Raw genomic sequence first — 23,834 nt, forward strand, 5'->3', positions numbered from 1 at the left:
GAGTAGCGTGGAGAGCTGCATCAAACCAGTCTCAGGACTGAAAACCACAACAACAACAGAATAACTACAGGTTTTCCACTGATTCTTGTAATTACATCATTCGACCCAAAATTTACCCATCCTTCATATTTATGCAAGAAGTCGTCACCCACCAACATATCCACACTGAGTCCATTTATAATTAGAAAATTCTGTTTTATGGCTACCTCACATACAGTTATGGATAACAGGTCATCAGTCATCTTGTTTAACCACTTTCTTAGCTTTTCCAGTAGCTACAATATTGTTTAGACCACTCACTGGCATGGTAACCACTTCTTTACTATTTGGGGGAGTATTTACCAAATTGTGAGATACAGCACACACTTCCGAACCGGTATCAATTAGACAAGAAACTTCTTCTTCAAACATCATTACTTCAATAATCGTTTGTCCTACATACTCTCTCCTGATTACATTCTCAGGCTCCTCTAACAATTCCTACACCACTTCTCGACTGTCGAATCCTACCTCCATTGTGGAAATCATACTTACATTTACTGGGTCCTCCTTTGGCTTATTATTAGTAGTGGCAGCTTCCACAAGTCTGTCCACTATTGACAACCTAAAATAACCCTCCCACTTCTTACCATAATTTTTCTCTGATTCTGCAACCCTTCCATGGTATTGTCAGAAATTTCCTCACCACTTTTTTCTTCCCCTTCTTCTGATTCTCCATTCTCACTTACTGCAATTACTTCAGTTAATTTAGTCAAAACTTCGTCTACTCTTACTCCCGCATTAATTCCACAATTCATTCGTAGCCTCTCATCTTTTTCGCAGTGCTGATTCACCCTTATTTCCTGATCTGAATCTTCCCTTAAATTTACTTGTTCCTTAACGTTATGGTCCTTCTGATCTTCATTTGCACTGTTTCTATCATATAATGCTACGTTATTTACTGGATATACCTTTAGTTTCTCCGTGTCACTCTCCTCTGCTCTATTAGTGGTTAAATTATTATTACCACTATGTTGTTTTGTGGGCGCATTCCTTACAAAGGGTGTCGCTACCGGGTTTAACCTGTAATGTCTTCGTCTGCGTGCGCCAGCTTCATCGCAGACTGCTAACAATTTTCCTGCTGGGTGTTGTTATTATGTCTAAGACGCCTGTCATTGGGCGGGCACCGCCTTCTTGTTACGTCAGCAGCCGACAGCTGATGGCAATCGTAATACTGAACCCGTTCGTTGATCCTATTTCCACTTACCTCTTCGTCCTCTAAATCTACCTCTGTATCCATTACCTCTTTGGACGCTGATTCTAATTAACTTCACCTCTATTATCATTCTGTCTGACAGGAGGCCCGTATTTTCTCCTGGCATTTTCTTCTTCCTTTAAAATACCAGCTGATCAAAAAGTCAGTACAAATTTGAAAACGTAACAAACCACAGAATAACGTAGATAGAGAGATACAAATTGACACACATGCTTGGAATGACATGGGGTTTTATTAGAACCGAAAAAAAAACGAAGTTCACAAAATGTCCAACAGATGGCCCTGGACAGCAAAACTGCTACCATGTCGGATGAGAGGTACGCCGAAATGCTACAGAATCGCATCATCCCCAGCCAGTCTGATAAACGCTTGCTGGAACGTATGATGTTTATGCAGGATGGCGCTCCACCCCATATTGCTAGACGCGTGAAAGATCTCTTACGGCCGGCCGGTGTGGCCGTGCGGTTCTAGGCGCTTCAGTCTGGAGCCGCGGGACCGCTACGGTCGCAGGTTCGAATCCTGCCTCGTTCGTGGATGTGTGTGATGTCCTTAGCTTAGTTAGGTTTAAGTAGTTCTCAGTTCTAGGGGACTGATGACCACAGATGTTAAGTCCCATAGTGCTCAGAGCCATTTGAACCATTTGATCTCTTACGCGCGTCGTTTGGTGATGATCGTGTGCTCAGCCGCCACTTTCGTCATGCTTGGCCTCCCAGGTCCCCAGACCTCAGTCCGTGCGATTATTGGCTTTGTGGTTACCTGAAGTCGCCAGTGTATCGTGATCGACCGATATCTCTAGGGATGCTGAAAGACAACATCCGACGCCAATGCCTCACCATAACTCTGGACATGCTCTACAGTGCTGTTCACAGCATTATTCCTCGATTACAGCTATTTTTCAGGAATGATGGTGGACATATTGAGCATATCCTGTAAAGAACTTCATCTTTGCTTTGTCTTACTTTGTTATGCTAATTATTGCTATTCTGTTCAAATGAAGCGCCATCTGTTGGACATTTTTTTAAGTTTTGTATTTTTTTCTTTTGGTTCTAATAAAACCCCAAGTCATTTCAAGCATGTGTGTCAATTTGTACCTCTCTATCTACATTATTCTGTGATTTATTCGGTTTTCAAATTTATACTGACTTTTTGGTCACCCGGTACTTTATACCCTTCCCAGATAGTGAATAAATCTGTCAAGATTATCTCTAGGAGTTGAAATTACCTTGTTTCTCCGGTACAATGGCAGCTTATTTTCTATCCCCATAATTATTTGCTCAGTTTCAGCTTTTGAACTTAGATACGATAAAGTAGTTTTCCATTTTTGTAAAAACCTTTTAATATTATCTTTCTTGGGTTCATATCTCTCCCCTGACCAAAACTTATTCAAAACATCGTTCTGTCTCCTCCTGCCCCTATATTCTGCAAAAAAAGCCTGTTCAAAGTCCACCAACTTATCATAAGCTAAATTACCCAAATTTCTAGCTTCTCTCATTAAATTAGATATAATAAATCCTATTTTTTGCTTGTCATTCCATACTGTAGGTAACAAATGATCAAAGTCGCTCCAGAACTATTTGAGTGCAAATTCTTAATTTGATCAAATTTCGAAAATTGTTGATGAGTTATATACACTATTTCAGATGAGTCTATTAAACTGTTAGACAGGATACTACCACTACTGCTGTTGACACACCATTCTACTTTTGTTAGTCAACTGTCATGTTCACACAACTGTTCATTCACACTGGTACCTAACTGACTAATGTTAGTTTCTAGGTTAGTAATTTTACTAGCCACTTGTGCTCCAAACTTTGTACACCTGTCTTTTCCTTCTTTAATTTTAGTTTCTAAGGCAGCATGGTTAACCTCACAGTAATTTTTGGCACTCTGTATGTGTTCATGAATTTTATCCACTTCGGAATTTACATATTCTTTGAACTGTTCGCTGCCTTCAGCAACCTGCTTAATCTGGGAAGTTAGTTCACTTTCCACTGTTACAACTGCAGCATTACATTCTTGTCTTACCTACTTAATTTCTCTTTTAATATTGTTATTAAACAAAGTCAGGTCATTTTTCCACGAATCGCTCAAATTCAAATTTTATCTTCCATTTTGGATTCCATTTTAACTGAAAAATTATTAAATCCCTGTTCAACTTCAGAATGCAATTCATCTATTTCAGAACTTAATGATGTTTTAATATCTGTCCCCATTTTATTCATGTTACTATTCATCTGACCCATATGCTTTGAAATATTTGCTAACATTTCTGACATATTGTTCTTTGGTTGACAAGCTTCTAGCATTGGTCCTGGCTCTATGTCTTTAGCAGTAACAAGTATATTTTCAACATCGTCTCCCATCATGTTTTGTTCACTATCAGTCACACAATTAACATATAGCGAATCTGGCAAACTACTACTAACATTTGTTTGTGACACATCAAAACTGAAATTATCAATCATGGAACCATTTTCTTCTTTTACGTTCCCCAAATCTATCCCCAGTCTCTCCTTTACTATCGTCTGATTGTTTTCAGTCATTTCAGACAGTTTTTCAGCACACACACAATGAAGTAAACCACTATTTAACTTTTGTCTTCAGACGTGTCCACCACGACAAGATGGAACAGTGCGTCCCCACATCAGGCTCGGCAAACTCACGTCCAGTTTTAAGGGCCACCGCATCCACCATGGCTCCAACCTCCCCGTCAGTCTGATTTGTTTACTGTGGTAGCGCAGTGCCTGCTGGTCATCAGTTGTCGGCATATCGTCTGCAACAGCATACCGTCAATTGTTCTCGGTGCATAGTACACTTCACTAATAATTTAGCACTCGAGTTCTTTGCTGCTGCGCTCCAACTACAATTCATTAGCACACGTATCTATTGTCCCACAATAATTCCTTTATCATTCGTGTGTGAATACTTTACGAGTCCATTTAAACACTGCTGCTTTATATAAAGCTCCTACGCACCTGAACTTTACTAATGTTTTTCCCGGCCGACAAAGCCACAATTGTGAAAGGGCGGGGTTTGCTTTTATTTCTCTCTCATTACGTTTTCGCCACTTTGTAGGCTGCAAATTAAAATTCACCTACCTCTGCAACGCAGATACTCACAAGATGATGTAAAAGGAGCATTGATAAAAAACACCATCTAACATCTATAATTGTTATGAAAGAAAGTTCTGTAGAAAAATTGTCATTCAGTTTTATCGGGCAGTGAGAGAATGGATTGGCTTCTGGAAAATATTGATCGAAATTTCCACACTAAAATGTTAATTCGGTCCTTGATAGCCAGAAAAAAGTAATATTCAGTTCACATTTAACTGTAAGTATCTAAAGCCGAACAGTTTGTTGCAGCATATTTTGTTCGTCGGACACTGCACTGAGTTACGAATAAAATTCAGAGAACAACGTTAAGTAACTAGGTATCATTATTTTCATATAACGTAAGAGACGTAAGCATGTCAGGCCACTAAAATTGCCTGGAGGCACGAATATCACGTCTTTCATATTGAACTGGCGTTTGAAGTGACATTTCACGTCAGTGATGGGAGCACTTCGTGATGAATGTAATATGTTTAAATCATAATATGTTTACAACATACTGTGTTAGAAAACTGGGTGTAAGTGTGTATGAGTGATTCGATATGAACCGGAGGCAGGTTTACGTGGCAGAAATGAAAGAGAAAATAAGAAAAAATGAGCATGTTATACGTCCTTATCTCGTGATACAGCACTCTTTTTTTGAAACTTATTACACACTGAGATGCACTGTCGACACTTAATTCCTTTCAAGAAGATGGTGCCCATGTCTTTATGATGATGAAAAGGCCTAAATCTCTTTCTCGCCAGTGAAGACTCGTTTAGCAGTCTTCTGTGTAATTTGAATTATATTTGAATACGTTAAGGCACGTACACATTGAGGAGTCTACGCCGAAGACGTTCCACCTAGTGTCGGTTTATGAAAGGATGAGTAGCGCCGTGGAAACGGGTGAGTCTTATCGTCATTTTCACAACGGTGGTTGACTGCTGCCTCATATTTCCACCAAACTGCTACGAAATATTAATAAATTATATACACAAAAATACCTCGTACATCAGTCTACCGATTACTGAGTATCGTGTTACAATCTATACAGTAGTTCCGGCGATTAGCCCGAATATACGAAAAGATGTGAGATGTGCACTTCAATTTATGCATGTAAAGTAAATTTTGTAGCATATCATGTATCGGAGGCTGGCTGAGGGGATCAAGATCTAAGGCCGCAAAAGAAAATAAAATGAAAATAAACAAACAAACTTGATTTAAACGTGTAGCCCTTGACGGCACCCCTGTTGTAAAGCGTACTACGCACAGATTGCTTTTTGAGACTTATTGTCTCATTTTTTTTGCTGCGGCAGACCCTTTGTTGCACACCATTTCACCCTATCATCCAATGAATCGTGACCGCATCTACGTTTGGATTGGGGAAAGGCAAAACCAGAAAGCTGAAACATACGACGCCTGACGCTCTGCTGCAAAACTTTCTTTATACTGGGTGTGTCACTAACTATTGCCACCTAGAATAACTCCGAAAGTACGATAGGAACTGAAACGTTTGAGGGACACATGTTGCAAGGGACAATGGGGGCCATAATATGGCGTTGGTTTTTTGTCGCTATGTGGGGTCGCGTCAGAGATATGAAGGTAAACTCTTTTTTTAAATGGAATGCTATAGTTTGGTACATATTTTCTGATAGCGGCTATCGAGACGAATCCAATGATGTGTAACAGGAAGGTCTTTGAAGGTCAAAGAAGGTCACAAAGGTAGCATAAACGTCCTTTTACAGAAGGTGTTCGAAGTGATGACCATTGGTTTCAATGCAATGTTGCAATCTTCTTATCATGGATTGAGTGGTATTCCTCATCACTTCGCCACTTATCGAAGCACGTGCTCTGTTAATTCTCCCTCGTATATCATGCAAATAGTAAATATTCACCGAATACGGCGTATCTATCTAACGTGCCACTGACATGTAAACACGTTTCGACGGTTTCGCAATACAACACTAATAGGAACGTTAAGACTAGTACCGTCGAATCAAGAGAATGTACGAAAAACAAGTCGATATGCTTCTCATTTACGGAGAATACCACCGAAATTCGGTGAAAGCTAGAGACTGATACGCTGAATGATGTCCTCAACGTACTCAACCCACACGTCGTACATTTAAACATGTGTATGATAAATTGAGAACAACGGGATCTTTAACGTATCGGAAACATATCTGGCAAAGGAAAGTTACTAATGAGGAAACGGAAAGTGGTACTCTTGCTATTGTGGTTCGAGATCCTTGTGCTAGTTCGCGTCAAATCGGAAGGAAATCTGGCATGAGCCAGAGCAGTGTTGTTCGCGTTATGCATCTCCATAACTATCATCCTTGTCATATCAGTCTCCACCAAAAATTAACTGGTACGGATTGTATGCGTCGTACTGAATTCTGCCGATGGGCTCAACTTCAGATTCGGAGGGATGACACAATTATTAATTTGATATTATTTACTAATGAGGTTACAGTCACGAACCTTGGAAATGTTAATTTGCATAATATGCATTATTGGGCAACTGTTGGCTGCGGCAAGTTGCACACCAAAACCGTGGTCGGTGAATGTATGCTGTGGGATTCTGAAGGACAGAACTATAGGCCCCTACTTAATTGAAAGAAATCTTAATGGCAAGAAGTACACCACATTCCTGCAAAAAACATTAGGTCTATTATTGGAAGAAATACCTTTAGGAACAAGGAAAAGAATGTGGTATCAACACGATGCCTCAGGAAATTTTCTTATGAGGATTCGTAAAAGACATTGTTTATAAAGGCGATCCAACTACACCAGAAGATATGCAAGAGAGAATTGTCAGAGCTTGTGCTTCGATACATGCTGATGTGATAAGGAATACCACTCAATCCATGATAAGAAGATTGCAGCACTGCATTGATACCCATGGTGATGACTTCGAACACCTTCTGTAAACGGACGTTCATGCCACCTTTGTGACCTCAGTTGACCTTCAAAGACCTTCCTGTTACGTATCATTGGACTTTTCTCGATAGCCGCTATTAGAAAGTAAGTGCCAAACTATAGTATTCCATTAAAAAAAAAAGGATAAAAAAATTGACCTTCATATCTCTGAAGCGACCCCACCTAGCAACAGAAAACTAACGTCATATTATGGCCCAAGTTGTCCCATGCAACTTTTGACCCACAAACTTTTCACCTCCTATCATAATGTCGGAGTTATTCTTGATGGCATTAGCTAGTGACTCACCCTGTATAAACGAAGCAAATCTCCATACCAACAGCGAAAACGTGAGCAACGATGTAACTTGAAATCTGAGTCACTTTTATTTTCTGGCGATTCTCCACATCACAGAACAGAATAAGAAGCTAAAAAGAAGAGTGAAAGAAAGTGTTCCAGCTGGGATTCAATCCACCAACCTTTCAGGTTCACTCACGCCCAGTACTACCACATCATGTACAAATATATTTACACTTACAGTTCTTTAGAGTCACTCCTGCTCTCTCGTGTTACGGCGGCAGCTCGCTAGCTGGCAATAGCATCGCTATCGTATTCATAGTGGCGAGGGATTCTAACGGTCGCTACGCCAAGGGGGTTGGGCGGTTGGGCGGGAGGAGGGATTGGGGACCTTATGATCACTTTTTGAAAAAGTTGTAATGTAGTCAGCTTCTATTTCAAAATTTTAGAAAAATACGCATTGCTTCAATTGTATTGTTGTACCAGATTCCTTATATTTTTGTAATTTTCAGCTAAATTTAACCCAAAAATTTAAGTCTAAGTAGCAGATTTCACTTTCACTGTCGTCGTCGGCTGATACTCGTATCCGAGTTTTCATTTCTCTCCTGAGATATCCTTTGTCACGGGTCAGGCGTGGAAGTGTCGTTGATGGCTTAGCAATCTAATCCTAGCGTGGAACAGGTGGCCACAGACATTACAGCTGATGGAAGTTGGAGGACGTGGCTGAGCCTGGAGGAGTTTATGTCTCCGGCGTTTGTCATTCTCCATTCTTCGACGATCCAGCTCAATGTTTTGAAGAGCATTTGAGGTAACTGAGCGCCAGTGACTTTGATCTTCTGCTATTGTGGACCAGTTAGTCGGATCGATGTTCAAGTTTTTCAGACTTTTCTTGTACTGATCCTTATAACGTTTGAGAGGGGCACCTCGTGGCCTTTTACCTGTGCTCACATCGCTGTACAGCATTTGGCGTGGAAGTCTGTCATTTTTCATCCGATAGACATGTCCGACCCATCTGAGTCGATGCCCAATGATAAGAGCTTCAATTCTATACATTTTTGCTTTCTCAAGAACAGCAATGTTGGATATGAAGTCATCCCATTTCAGGTTCATGATATATCTCAGCTTCTGTTGGTTGAAGAGTTCTAGTTTCTTCAGATCACAGCAATATAACGTCCAGGTTTCGCAATCATATAGCAGGGTGGAAATGACTACAGCTTTGTTCACCATCAGTTTGGTGTACATTGTTAGGTCTTTATTCAGGAAGACACGCTTTGTAAGACGTCAAAATGCTACAGGGGCAGCACGTAATCTATTCTCCACATTTTTTCCAGATGAGCAGTTAGAAGACAGTATGCTTCCTAGGTAGAGGAAATGGTCCACTTGTTCCAAGGGTGTGTCATAAATGGATATGCTGAAATCAGGAACGGAGGAGCCAGGAGTTGGCTGCACCATCACCTTTGTCTTTGGAATATCGACGGAGAGACCAAATCGTTCGTACGCCCTGCAGAATGAATCAACTGACAGATGCAACTCTGCAGGTGAATGAGCTGGAGAAGCATTGTCATCAGCATACTGCAGCTCTGTCACACGAGTGGTACTGGTGAACCTTTTTGAATGGAGTCTGGAATGGTTGAATAATCCTCCATCGAACCTGTACTTTAGTTCTATTCCTACATTGTTTACGGATGTCTCGCAAAGCATAGCTGCCAGATACAATGCAAATAATATTGGTGCAAGAACGCATCCTTGTTTAAGCCCACTTGTTATTGGGAATGCACCAGTTGTTTCATTCTGGCAGAGGGCCTGTCCAGTCATATCATCGTGGAGAGCTTCAATGAAGTCAACAAAATGTTCAGGGCAACCGAAGCGATTTAAGACCACCCACATGGCTTCTCTGGAAACTGTATCAAAGGCCTTTTCTAGATCGTAGAAAAAAAGTAGTAAAGGCTTTTGCTGTTCTCTGCACTTCTCCTGTAGTTGTCATGCACAGAGAATCATGTCAATTGCCCTTCTTGAAGGTCGAAACCCGCATTGAGACTCAGGTAGTATAGTCTCCGAAAGTGTCTGGAGGCGATTTAAAAGGATTCTTGTAAAAATTTTGACACTGACAGAGAGTAGAGATATTCCCCGGTAGTTACCACAGACGCCTCTGTCGCCCTTCTTGAAGATGGTGACAATTGTGGAGTTCTTCAAGTCAGCTGGTACCTTGCGGGTTTCCCACATTAATAGAATGAGTGAGAAGAGTCTAGTTTTTAGACGCAAGCCATCACCCTCAATAAGCTCCATCGGGATGCTGTCAGGTCCAGGAGCCTTCCCAGGTTTCACACTCTTGAGTGCCTTGCCAAATTCTAGAAAAGTTGGAGGATTAGCCATCCAGGGTTGTGGACGGTGCTGTGGGACATTTTTGAGAAATTCTCCAGCGGGCGTAGAAGGGTGGTTTAAGTGAGCTGAAGTGCTCTTTCCAACGATTTAAGATGTCCTGACTTTCAGTAAGAATGGTGGAGTTCCAGCGTAGAAGCCACGCAGGTTCCTTGCATCAGAAAGATTTTGGAGTTCTGTCGCTTTCTGTTGCCACCATTTATTCTTGTTTGCTCGTATTTCACTTTGACATTTCTGCTTGAGTTCTTGAAAGTGTCCTTTCTTTTCTGCGCAGAACGGATCTTGAGCAAGGGATAGGTAAGCATCCCGCTTTGCATTGATGATGGCTTGGATTTCTCCATGATTGTCATCAAATCAGTCACTTCTTTTCCGTGCACTAAAACCAACAACATTCTCAGCAGTTTCTTTGATGATATTCTTTAATGTGATCCATTCTTGTTCGACATCGTCTGTGGTTGCTGGAGGTTTGTTAAGTTGTTCAGACAGTATGTCTTGGAAGTGTGAACGAACGTTTTTGTTGTTCAGGTTACATATGTTGAATTTTCTGCGTGGTGGGTTTGAAAAGTGGGATCGTGGCTTGCAGTACTTTGGTACTCTCAAACGGCTGACTAAAAGTATATGGTCAGTCCACCACTCATCGATGTTTAGTGCTGCTATTGTGATGAGAATATCTTTCTTGTCACGCTGTCGACTAATAACGTAGTCTATAAGACGCCAATGTTTGGAGCGTGGGTGTATTCATGTGGTCTTATAGCAATTAGGCAAGCGGAATTGGGTATTGGAGATGAAAAGCTCGTGTTCAGCACATAGACCAAGAAGTAACAACCCATTTGCATTGCAATTTCCGACCCTTTGCTTACCCATGACGTCTCTCCAAAAATGTTTGTCCCGTCCCACTCTGGCATTGAAATCACCAAGTAAAATTAATTTATCTTTAATGTGTATCTTAGAGAGAGTACTGTTCAGTTGGTGGTAGAACTGATTCTTTGTGTCTTCATCACTGTCTAAAGTAGGATCATATGCGGAGACGAAGGTGATGAAACTGTCTGAACCAATGGGTACTCTAAGAGTCATGAGTCTTTCATTAATTGAGACAGGTGTAAGTCGAAGATCTTTCACTATTTTCGTTTATACGGCAAATCTTGTACCATGGATACGTGGTTCTCCTGCATCCTTTCCCTTCCAGAAGATGGTGTACCATTAACGTTCCTCTCTAATGTGTCCCTTACCTGAGAGTCTTGTCTTACTCAAGGCAGCTATGTCTATATCTAGCCGGGCTAGTTCTTGGGTAATAAAAGCGGTTCTTCTCTCTGGCCTGTAATTTTTCACGTCCAGGAGGGTCCTGACATTCCATGTCCCTATTGTCATAATCATTTAATTCTTCTTTTGTTTACGTCCGCAGTATAAGGAGTGACCTACTGGGTGCGGATTCCCAGGCCGGTTCAAGTGTGACTTCCGATGTTTAGCCCACATTTTCTAGGGCCTTCCCCATTCAGGGTGGGCAGCGGTCGTCCTAAATTGGCCTGCCCAGTCGCAGATTCAGGACCGGATTCCCGAGTAGTCACACTGGTTCTCAGGAAGGCGACTACCACACACCTGCCGCCAATGTGCAGGTCCAGACTAGTTAGTAGCTTCCAGCCTCACTCGGAGCCTGCTACCATCGTCCTTATCCCATCGCCGTTGGTCTTTAGAGAAAATGACAGGAGAAATTGCCATTTGCTTGAATTTGTTTAAGGTGGATTACAGCTTGCGAGGAAGTGACCCACACACTATGAATCTGGAACAATTCATCACGGCAAGTATGTATGTGACATGTGACTTCAGGTACCAGAACTGCAACGAACTGCCGTGAGCTCAATGACGGCTGAGCGGCGCCTTTACAGCCAGTTCGTCTGGCATGACCTCTTCTGCCTCCACGATCGTTGGGAACCTGGGATATAAGATTCTTCTTCCGCTCGCTTCTCCGTTGGGTCGAAGGGTAGATAATAGATACTAGAGAGGAAAGTGAAAGGCACCCTTGGGCCTCGGAAACCTAATACCGTTGGGGTCGAAGAAACCAAGAGTTGGACAAGGGAGACCGGATAGGAAAGGAAACAGGAGAAGCCTGACACAAGCAAGTGGAAGTAATGCCAGGCTTAGCTAAGGGCCCGTGTGGTTGCCACCCACATACTCCCAAGACGGGAGCCTCCTGCGGGATCACTTTCACCAACAGATGAAGTATTCAGTATTTCGAAGTTCCAGGCCTTACTCACACATCATTATTTCTCTAAACAGCGCACTTACCTGTCAGAATCCGGCGACGCACGGCCTAGTCTTGCTCGCATGTCTACGTTTACTTGGGTCTCCTTACAAGTTGTTTTTCCTCATCGCAGACCTCCGCCTGCGAGTAGTGGACTTTCTCATTCGTCTTTACCACTTGCTGTGTCTGCGCTTTACCATCATCATCATCGTTATCGGCGAGGTAGTCTGGGGTAGCCTTCTGTTACCGAATGGCCAGCTCCAAGCCCGTAGCGTGACCAGGTCAGTGCTCTGACCACTATGGGACTTAACGTCTATGGTCATCAGTCCCCTAGAACTTAGAACTACTAAAACCTAATTAACCTAAGGACATCACACACATTCATACCCGAGGCAGGATTCGAACCTGCGACCGTTGCACTCACGCGGTTCCAGACTTAAGCGCCTAGAACCACACGGCCACACCGGCCGGCTGAGTCCGTACACCTATTGATCAAAATCAAATGAAAACCCCTACAGAAGTTCCTGGGCTTCGACTGCATATGCACACGGAAGCAAGCAGGAGACTTCAGTTTACATGTGTGGAGAACGTTCCACACTGTTTGCCGCAAAAATGAAAATGTCAGCTGGAGAAAAGGTAGCTGCCGTTATCACAAAGCTGGATTAAAGTATCACTATCTAAGGCACCAAACAACGACAAATTTGTAGAAAAAGTATAGAATAAATTTGCTTTGATAGTTTTGTATAAAATATTTTTTTTTCTCCCGTGGAATTTGTGAAGGTGTACTTGGTCTCTTTCTGCAGCTAGCAGTTCAAATGGAGTTGTACCAAGTGATGGAACTTGCAGATATGATTTAGCAGCAAAGAAGGGGAAATGTTGAACTGGAGCAGATATCAGCGATGCTGGCGTACGGCTCCCACTATACTTCCAACCCTGTTCCATTGATTAAGAGAAACAGGGAAGTTGATGCCATAAAATGACCGAGGAGGGCGATGAATTTTGTGGACTGTGAACCTAGACTATGCAGTGCTTGCTCGAGTGGATGAGGCCCCTGCAATCAGCGCTCGATCAGTTGCATGTGAAACAAATATTTCATAGTGTACTGAAGGGCTACTATTACGGTAAATGCAGGAACACCTCTACCATCCACAGAAAATACACGCTTTGACTCTTGCTGAGCCGGCCGGAATTGCCGTGCGGTTCTAGGCGCTACAGTCCGGAACCGAGCGACCGCTACGGTCGCAAAAAATGGTCAAATGGCTCTCAGTACTATGCGACTTAACGTCTGAGGTCATCAGTCACCTAGAACTTAGAACTAATTAAACCTAACTAACCTAAGGACATCACACACATCCATGCCTGAGGCAGGATTCGAACCTGCCACCGTAGCGGTCGCGCGGATCCAGACTGTAGCGCCTACAAGCGCTCGGCCACCCCGGCCGGGCCACACCCCACACTCCAACCATTTTTTCCTCGATTCCAAAATTAAAAATTCCTTGATGCTTCATGATATGTCCTATATACCGTACCCTTCTTATAGCAATGTATTGTCGTAATTCCTTTTGCGAGTGCCATTCAGGACCTCCTTATTAGTAATTGTGTCTACCCATCTAATCTTCAGCACTCTTCTCCAGCATCCCATTTCAGATGTTGCGTTTCTCTTCTTGTCTGAAATGTCTATTGTCCACGTTCACATACGACCTGGCACCCCTAGACAAATGTCTACTGAAAGGCTTCCTTCAAATTAAATTTATATACAGTGTTAAACAAATTCAGTTTTTCGGAAACTCTTTCCTCTCTATGGCTAGTCTGCATTTAATATCCACTCTGCTTCTGTCATAATCTGTTATTTTGCTGCCCCAATACCACAATTCACGTTCGCCTTTTAGTGTCGTGTTTCCTAATCTATTTTCATCAGTATCACCTGATTTCATTCGACTACATTCCACTGTCTAGTTTTATGTTTGTTGATGTTCATCTTAAAACCTCATTTCAAGGTAGTATCCAGTCCTTTTAGCTGCTCTTGTAAGTCCTTCACCATGTCTGACTGAATCACAATGTCGTCAGCGTGCCTGAGGGGATTTGCTTTTTACCCCTGAAACTTAATTTCCATTCCAGTTTTGTCTTTTGTTCCTTTTACTGCTTGCTCAATGTGCACATTAACCATCGTCGGTGACAGGCTAGAATCCCGTGTCATTCCCTACTCACGTGCACATTACAACAATACATTGCAATATCGACTTAAACTGATGAAACCAGGTTCATATTCTGTCTGGAACGTTACTCGGAAAATCCTTCGTAAACCGACAGTTATTCCACTCTGTCTGGAACGTTACTCGGAGAATCCTTTGTAAACCGACAGTTATTCCACCACTAAATGACGGACCTACTATGGCTACTTCACAAATAAAAAAGGTGCACATTTGAGAAAAGAAACTGTAATATTCTTTACTCCAAATTCTGCACCTTTCGATCCCTATAACATTGTTACTGCTGATGTTACTGTCACCAATTACATAAATGATGAAAATGCTCTTGATGGGGCAAGCAACAGGGTTATACGAAACGTGTCTTCCAATACTCGAAAAGCGTTGGTCGTTATCATTAAACCGTCGTTAAAACTAAGGCAAGGTCAATATCAATGACACAATAACTTCTCCAGAAAAATATTTAATCAGATATGACATGGACCTGGGAACTGGTTTCGACTAGTGGCAAATAGCAATATGGTACTAACTTCAAAACTTGTATTTTGACTCATTGAAAATTAATAATGCTCACAATTAACGCTCTCAAAAAACTGATTATGAATTAACAATTAAAACTAAATTAAAATCCGTCCGAACAGGCCATGGCGTCCCAACGGTACTGAGCGGCCGCCTTGTCATCCCCAGTGGCAGGTGTCATTGGATGCTGATATGGAGGCACATGTGGTCAGCACATCGCTCTCCCGACCATTTGTCAGTTTACCAGACCGGAACCACAACAAGGGCTGAGTGCACCCCACTTACAAACAGCGGTCGGCCGAACGGATGGTGACCGACCCTAGTGATAGCCCAGCCCGACAGTGTTAACTTCGATGATTTGACTCAAACCAGTGTCAAGGTTGGCGCCGGTGGCGACACCTACAACGTGCTGACATTTGGAAAGTTTCAAACCGATTTCTCATACACAAACAGCAGTTGACCGGCGTTGCCTGGTGAAACGTTGTTGTTATGCGCTCGTGTAAGGAGAAGTGCGTACCATCACGTTTCCGACTTTGATAAAGGTCGAATTGTAACCTGTCGCAATTGCGGTTTATCTTATTGCGACATCGCTGCTCACGTTAGTAGAGATCCAATGACTGTTAGCAGAATATGGAATCCGTGGGTTCAGGAGGGTAATACGGAACGCCGTGCTGGATCCCAACGGCCTCGTATCACTAGCAGTCGAGATGACAGGCATCTTATACGCATGGCTGTAACGGATCGTGCAGCCACGCCTCGATCCCTGAGTCAACAGATGGGGACATTTGCAAGACAACACCCAAGTGCACGAACAGTTCGATGACGTTTGCAGCAGCATGGACTATCAGCTCGGAAACCATGGCTTCGGTTATGCTTGACGCTGCATCACAGACAGGAGCGCCTGCGATGGTGTACTCAACGACGAACCTGGGTGCACCAATGGTAAAACGTAATTTTTTCGGATGAATGCAGCTTCTGTTTACAGCATCATGATGGTCGCATCCGTGTTTGGCGACATAGCGGTGAACGCACATGGGAAGCGTGTATTCGTCATCGCCGTACTGGCGTATCACCCGGCGTGATGGTATGGGGTGCCGTTGGTTACACGTCTCGGTCACCTCTTTTTCGCATTGACGGCACTTTGAACAGTGGACGTTACATTTCAGATGTGTTACAACCCGTCGCTCTACCCTTCATTCGATCCCTGCGAAACCCTACATTTCAGCAGGATAATGCAAGGCTGCATGTTGCAGGTCCTGTACGGGCCTTTCTGTATACAGAAAATGTTCGACTGCTGCCACGGCCAGCACATTCTCCAGATCTCTCACCAATTGAAAACGTCTGGTCAATGGTGGCCGAGCAACTAGCTCGTCACAATACGCCAGTCACTACTCTTGGTGAACTGTGGTATCGTGTTGAAGCTGCATAGGCAGCTGTACATGTACACGGCATCCAAGCTCTGTTTGCTGTTTGACTCAATACCCAGGCGTAGCAAGGTTGTTACTACGGCCAGAGGTGGTTGTTCTGGGTACTCATTTATCAGGATCTATGCACCCAAATTGCGTGAAAATGTAATCACATGTCAGTTCTAGTTTAATATATTTGTCCAATGAATACCCATTTACCATCTGCATTTCTTCTTGGTGCAGTAACTTTAAGGGCCAGTAGTGTAGCTTTCAAGCTTTTATGCCAAACTTCGTTTCTCCACCAACACTCTGATTCGTCAGTTATTCACTTAGGATCTCAGAGGTCAGCACAAACATAAAAGCCCTAACTTTTGCTGTTACCGTGTCGACATGCAATGCCCCAACCACTGATCTCACACATTTACAAATGTGTCGGTCACACATCATTGTAAATAATGTCTTATAATATCGTCATTGTTAATACGAAATTGTAATATTGCGTCAGTGAATAATGTTTTGCTCTTTAATTTCACAATTTATGTTGTCCACTAGTCATGTATAATACTATTTCAAAATCTTCCACTATTTATAGTAACTAATGACCTAGTCCATGTAACGCAAAACTTGAATCCGTGTTCTGCACTAACTTGTATGTTGTCATGTTGTGGCGTTTTTATTGCCTCTATGGAAAAGGTTTTGCTCCACCAATGCCATGTTCTGCTAGATATACGAAATGTTACGTAGTTGGTTGTTAGGACCCTAGGGGCGGAACCCTACGCAACAAAAATAATTAAAAATTTGTGATCCCACACGTCGGCCTCTACTAGTTTTTAGATTGTTCTGTAAATAATTCGCCCCGGTATTTTATAATAACGAATTAGTGAACTAATACCACATTCACATCGGTCAGATCAACCTTCATTGAATTTGCAATTATTACACTCTTTTTGAAGTCCGAGAGTATTTCGTCACCCTCATGTACCTTGCACACTAAAAGAAAGACATTTGGGTCTCCTAAAGTCGTCAGCAGTCTGAGGAGATATCCTATACTTCAGGATCCTTATTTTGTCTTAGATATTTTAGTGAGCTGTCAAACTCTTCTCACAGTGTCATACTTCCCATTTCATCTTCATCTATTTCATTTTACTTTTCTGTAACGATGTCTTCAAGTTCATTTCCCTTTTGTAGCACTTATGTAAATTCCCTCCATCTTACATCCTTCTGTTACCTGCTTAGTGTCATGGAGAAACGATGAAGAGCAAAACTTCTGTTTACCGGAAAGGGATTCAAACTTCACTCCAGCTGAACAAAACCCCAACATGTTAACAACGGAACAATAACCTCGTTGGTTAGGTGAGCAATATACGCATCTAACAAGGGAAACTCCCCATCGCACACCCCTCAGACTTAGTTATGAGTTGGCACAGTGGATAGGCCTTGAAAAACTGAACACAGATCAATCGAGAAAACAGGAAGAAGTTGCGTGGAACTATGAAAAAAATAAGCAAAATATACAAACTGAGTAGTTCATGTGGAAGATTAGCAACATCTAGGATTGCCTGCTCCCAGGAGCGCCGTGGTCCCGTGGTTAGCGTGAGCAGCTGCGGAACGAAAGCTCCTTGGTTCAAGTCTTCCCTCGAGTGAAAAGTTTAAAGTTTTATTTTCAGACAATTATGAAAGTTCAGGCACTCACACATAATTAACTTCGCTCTCCGAAAATTCTAGGACATGTTTAGATTTGCTTGGACATATGCAGGATTTGACGGTCTACACACGGAAAAATTTCAAAACGTTATAAACAATGTTTTGACAGAGCACAGAGAAAACTGTGCGACTGTGAAACTGTTGCATTCATTTGTTGCAGTTTATGTGACAAACTCTTATGTTTTCATCATTTTTTGGGAGTGATTATCACATCCACAAGAAAACCTAAATCGGGCAAGGTAGAAAAATCTTTTTACCCATTCGCCAAGTGTACAATATATCAGACTTGTATTCCTGTGGAGGAATCGGTTGACCTATGACCTTGCTATCAAATGTTTTCGGTTCCCATTGGAGCGGCACGTCCTTTCGTCTACTAATCGCACGGTTTTGCGGTGCGGTCGCAAAACACAAACATTAAACAGAGACTGAACAGAGACGTCAATGAACGAACAGACAGATTATAACTTTGCGAAAATAAACTTTTCACTGGGGGGAAGACTTGAACCAAGTACCTCTCGTTTCGCGGCTGCTCACGCTAACCACTGAACCAAAGCGCTCCTGAGCTCACATTGTCATCGATGTTGCCTATCTTGCGCATGGACTACTCAGTTTGTATATTTTGCTTATTTTTTTCATAGTTCCACACAACTTCTTCCTGTTTTCTCAATTGATCTGTGTTCAGTTTTTCAAGGCCTATCCATTGTGCCAACTTATAACTAAATTTGAGGGGGGTGCGATGGGGAGGTTCCCTTGTAAGTAATCATATTATGGATAGTTATTTTTTAGTGCACAAACGCGTTCGTCTAATTGTGTAAATCAATTTTCGATAAATCCGAAAGATATGACGAGAATTTGAATTATAATACTTCTAAAACAGATTGTAGTGTCTCAATCATTCCACCGGCTAGCCATGTGCGAAGAGTTGAGATGAAATAAACAAATGGTTCCTTATAAACTTGGTAGACTTTGTCTCATGGGGGCCACACGTTTTAAGCATATTGTACTTGATAAAGTGCCACGTTCACTTTTGTAATTCACCCGGTTACGCTACGTCGTTATGAAAGTGTTCTGTATTGCATTTTTGGGGAGCAAGTACGTTCACGACCGTAAACCTCGAGTGGCACCGTGATAAGAGCAGAGATGAATGTTTGAGCGAACCTGCTGCCTCGGTCCCTAGCCGCGTAAATTCCTTAGAACCACCACTGCTTCACAGAAGTCACGTATGCAGCCGATAAGAATCGCTGACACAATACACGACGCTTTCTGGCGAGTTGAGGAGTAATAGCGTCCACGTGCCAGCGATAATTTCTCCTCACGCTCCTTCAAACGGACCACTGATCCGATTTCTCTGGCAGCTAAGATCGGTAGCAGATAAGAATCACTGAGAAAATACAGGACGCATTCTGGCGAGCTGAGGAGTAATATTATCCCCGTGTCAGCCATGATTTCTCCTTTCACAGCCTCATACAAACAATTGATCCGATTTTCTAGCAGCTAATTGCCTTTCTTATTTCTAATAGGATAAATACTATAAAATACTTATAGCATCGTAGTCGTCCGCTGTCATCAAAACAATAATGTAGATTAAAATGACAAGTTATATATGTGCCGCCTGGGAAAGATATGGGCTAGAGGTCAATCCTTTTCTGGTGTACAATTACATATGGGAACTATATCTGGTGCATAAAGAGCTTTTCGTATTATACATGTCGTTTGTATTTGTTTCAGTCCATAAACTGCGATACCATGAAATTATATTGCAGGTTTCACAGTCATTTCTGAATTTGTCAGTTTAATTTTTCACCACGACTGCTAGTTCCAACTTGTGGTAGTTTACAAGGAAGAAAATATATACCACCACACATTCGAAAGAAAGTTTCTTCTAGCACGTTTTATTTCTGTTCCACTATGTTATGAACACTGTAAGCGTGCCCAGTGGTTTTAAAGTTAAATGACATGGGCGTAGACAGGAAATCGTTGACTTGAAAATTTTCGTAACGTCGAAATATCTATCGTGCCACTAGCGTCTTCCATAAATTGTGGACGAGCGCCACGCTGAAGTTACTTGTCAACTCAGACGATCCGTCACTAGCGGACTCCCTCTGCTGGAGCGGTATGTCTTTGTAGACAGGAAAGGGCAGGTGTCTCTTGCGGTTACGCTACAGCATTGACCAGTGAGAGTGCAGGGTGCGCATGTCTCGCTTGACACTTTATGCAGTTTTAAGCACAAAGCACTCTCCTCCTGTCAAGCTGATAGCGCAGAAGTGAATTAGAGCCATATTTTAATGCTCCTCGAGGAGCGGTAAGTGTAGGTCTGCGAGCAGCGAGCGTTGTACCCCCTCTATCGACACACCGATAAGATGGACCCAGGGAACGAGTAAGTCGATCAGGAAGGAACTGCTTGGAGAAATCCATATTGTCTTTATATTCCCTGTCACATTACAGAACAATTAATTCAATCTGCAGTTTAGCATGAACTGGGTACTTGAAGATCTTTCATTCCGTTCAGTTTCTTTACGAATTCTCATTATTCTTCCCCTAACATGATGGCCCGCCGTCTGTACACTTATGGATAAATAAATTCCATTAAAAACCTATATTTATTACACGTTCCTCACTGGTATTAAGAATGTTACATCAATTTGTTGTTGTTGTTGTCTTCAGTCCACAGACTGGTTTGATGCAGCTCCCCATACTTCTCTATCCTGTGCAAGCTTCTTCATCTCTCAGTGCCTACTGCAACCTACATCCTTCTGAATCTGCTTAGTATATTCATCTCTTGGTCTCCCTCTACCATTTTTACCCTCCACGCTGCCCTGCAATACTAAATTGGTGATCCCTTGATGCCTCAGAACAGGTCCAACCAACCGATCCCTTCTTCTAGTCAAAGTGTGCCACAAATTTCTCTTCTCTCTAATTCTATTCAATACCTCCTCATTAGTTACGTGATCTACTCATCTAATCTTCAGCATTATTCTGTAGGACCACATTTCGAAAGCTTCTATCCTCTTCTTGTCCAAACTATTTATCGTCCACGTTTCACTTACGTACATGGCCACACCCCATACAAATACTTTCAGAAACGACTTCCTGACACTTAAATCTATACTCGATGATAAAAAATTTCTCTTCTTCAGAAACGCTTTCCTTGCCATTGCTGGTCTACATTTTATATCCTCTCTACTTCGATCATCAGCAGTTAGTTTGCTCCAGAAATAGCAAAACTCGTTTACTACTTTAAGCGTCTCATTTCCTGATCTAATACCCTCATTATTTCCCGATTTAATTCGACTACACATCAGTTTGTATGTGTACGATATTTATAGCTTCATAAAGTGCTAAAGAATGCTCAAAGAACTCTTTACAAAGATTTTTACCATGCTGGCACTGAACGCAGTCTGCCACAACCTTTGTGGGACGCACTACCATGATGTTTGACAACGGTACCACACGAAACGGTTCCATCTTTCATGGACATAAGTATCCAGCTGCAACCACCAAGTATTCTTTTATTAAATTACCACCCTTGAAAGTGCCCAAGGAATTTGGAAAAAGTAGTGCAAGTTTTGTACCTCATCTTCTCCTTCTTCTTCCCCTTTAGAGCGCTTCCTTATAAATTTTAAAACCTCGTGTAGACATGTCCTTCACAACTTGCCTTTCGTATTCTTAGACGTGATAAGACATTTAGTGCCTTTGTAAACTGAACTTCCTGACAATATTCAGCATCTTACGATGCACTAAGTGTCTTTTGAACCCATATTTTTACGTAAAATGTTAAGATTCCTTGCACTGCCGACTGAAGTGTGAAGACAATGCCTGTGTTGTACAATAGCGACTACCCATTGTTGCTGCTAGATGGTACCGCTGACGAAACTTACTCACATCCTATTTCACAATTGGTGTGTCTTACATCTTGTCGCTACTAAATGATGACGGCGCAATTCCCTTACTTCCCACCACGCTGTAACTTCTCTGCCTCGCGAACAAGATCGTGAACAGGAGCGAGCCCTCTCACTCAGAATCGGCGAATTGCTAAGCCCTGACTTGTGTAGTCTTGTTTTGTGTATTTAATATTGTTGCTTTCGACCTGTTAATTTCAGTATAATGGTGAGACTACAGAAAGCTGTGAGAATTCGAATTATATTCACGTGACAGGTAATCATGTGAACATATGCGGTAATGTAATATGTTCATTCGAACTTGCTGTGGAAAATGTTATGCTTTTGTCCTTGCTTTTGATCGCATCAGAAAGCATGGTATCTGTATCCATTTCTCAGTCAACCATTTGTAATTTCGAGTGCCTTAAAATTAGATTCTCTCATTCGATAGATCCTCTTTCACAAATTTGTAAATATAGTTTTAGCGTTCTCTTCTGCTGTTATCCATGAACTTACTTTTAGATACCTTGCTTATTCAGTCATTATACTGGCAATAGGTCCGCTTCCGGTAGCTGAGTAGTCAGCGCGACAGCATATCAACCCTAAAGGCCCGGGTTCGATTACCGGCTGGGCCGGAGATGTTCTCCGCTCAGTGACTGAGTGTTGTGTTGTCCTAATCATCATCATTTCATCCCCATCGACGCGCAAGTCGCCGAAGTGGCATGAACTCGAAATACTTGCACCTGGCGAAGGGTCTACCCGACTGGAGGACCTAGTCACACGAATTATCTTACAGCTATTCCTCTGTTCATCAATTCCATTATGTATATCTTACTTCCACGTGTGCAGATTTAAGATTTACTTCATACAAAACGTGATGCACTCGTTTATATTGAAATTTGCTCGCGGTTTACGATACAGAAATTAGTAGCGCTTACAGTTAGTTTCCGTAAGAACTTTTCAACCATTCAGGTAATGCATCACAAATGCAGTACTTGAGATGTACGGTACAAGAAATGTCATCATTAATTAATGTTACCACTATAAAAACTCTCCATTTTCAGATGATAGGGTTGTCATACCACATTTGGCCTATACACATTGAGGCCAAATTTTAATACTAATTCCGTCAGTACAGTAGGATGGTTTCTCTCAGATTTTCTCGGCCTGACTGATTGTATGCTTCCGGGTATTCTGTTGAGTTTCTGTTTTCATTTCATGCACAATATTTCGAAGACCGACCTACACAGTCTGGCTGGAGTCCAAGCAGCGATAACACTTAAGAGCGAAAATCGCGGCACGTACAGTAGTCCCTTGCATCGGTCGTCGAAATATTTTACATAAAATGGAAACAACAACTCGGCGTAACGCCTGGAAGCACATCACTAGTAGCCTAGAGTATAATGTCTGTGGTCAGTGTTCCAATTGAAATCTCAGTTCTGTGACCGTCCCTCCTACCCTTTCGTTGTGCTTTACGTAAATTTTGTCGTTTCCGAAACTTAAAATTCGTAGTCAGACTGCGTTGTTAACAGATCATATTTAGTGTCTGGGAGAATATTTCAAAGCAGAAAACAGGTTCATAATCTTCACGAACATCCAGCTTCAGTTTCAAAAAGAATGGCAGGACTGTTAATCAAGGTGCCACTTTTGAACGAAAAATTATGAATTTATTTGTTTTGGGCAAAAATTTGTTAAGGTTGTCACAGGAACTGATTCATCAGTCTCAACAGTTAAGAAGGAGAGGCTGAAAGCTTTGACGAGGAGCCAAACAACGCATCCACAGATGAAGTGCATGAACAGTGTACATTACTATACTAGACGATTAAAGGTGTATGAAATGGTTTACATCATAGCTGCATTAGTATAAACTTGCATTTTACAAGCAGACTTTGTCGTGAGAATGATTTTACAACTACATTTGTTGAATGCTGATGTAAAGCTAG

This window comes from Schistocerca americana, chromosome X (assembly GCF_021461395.2).
Source record: "Schistocerca americana isolate TAMUIC-IGC-003095 chromosome X, iqSchAmer2.1, whole genome shotgun sequence".
NCBI lineage: Eukaryota > Metazoa > Arthropoda > Insecta > Orthoptera > Acrididae > Schistocerca > Schistocerca americana.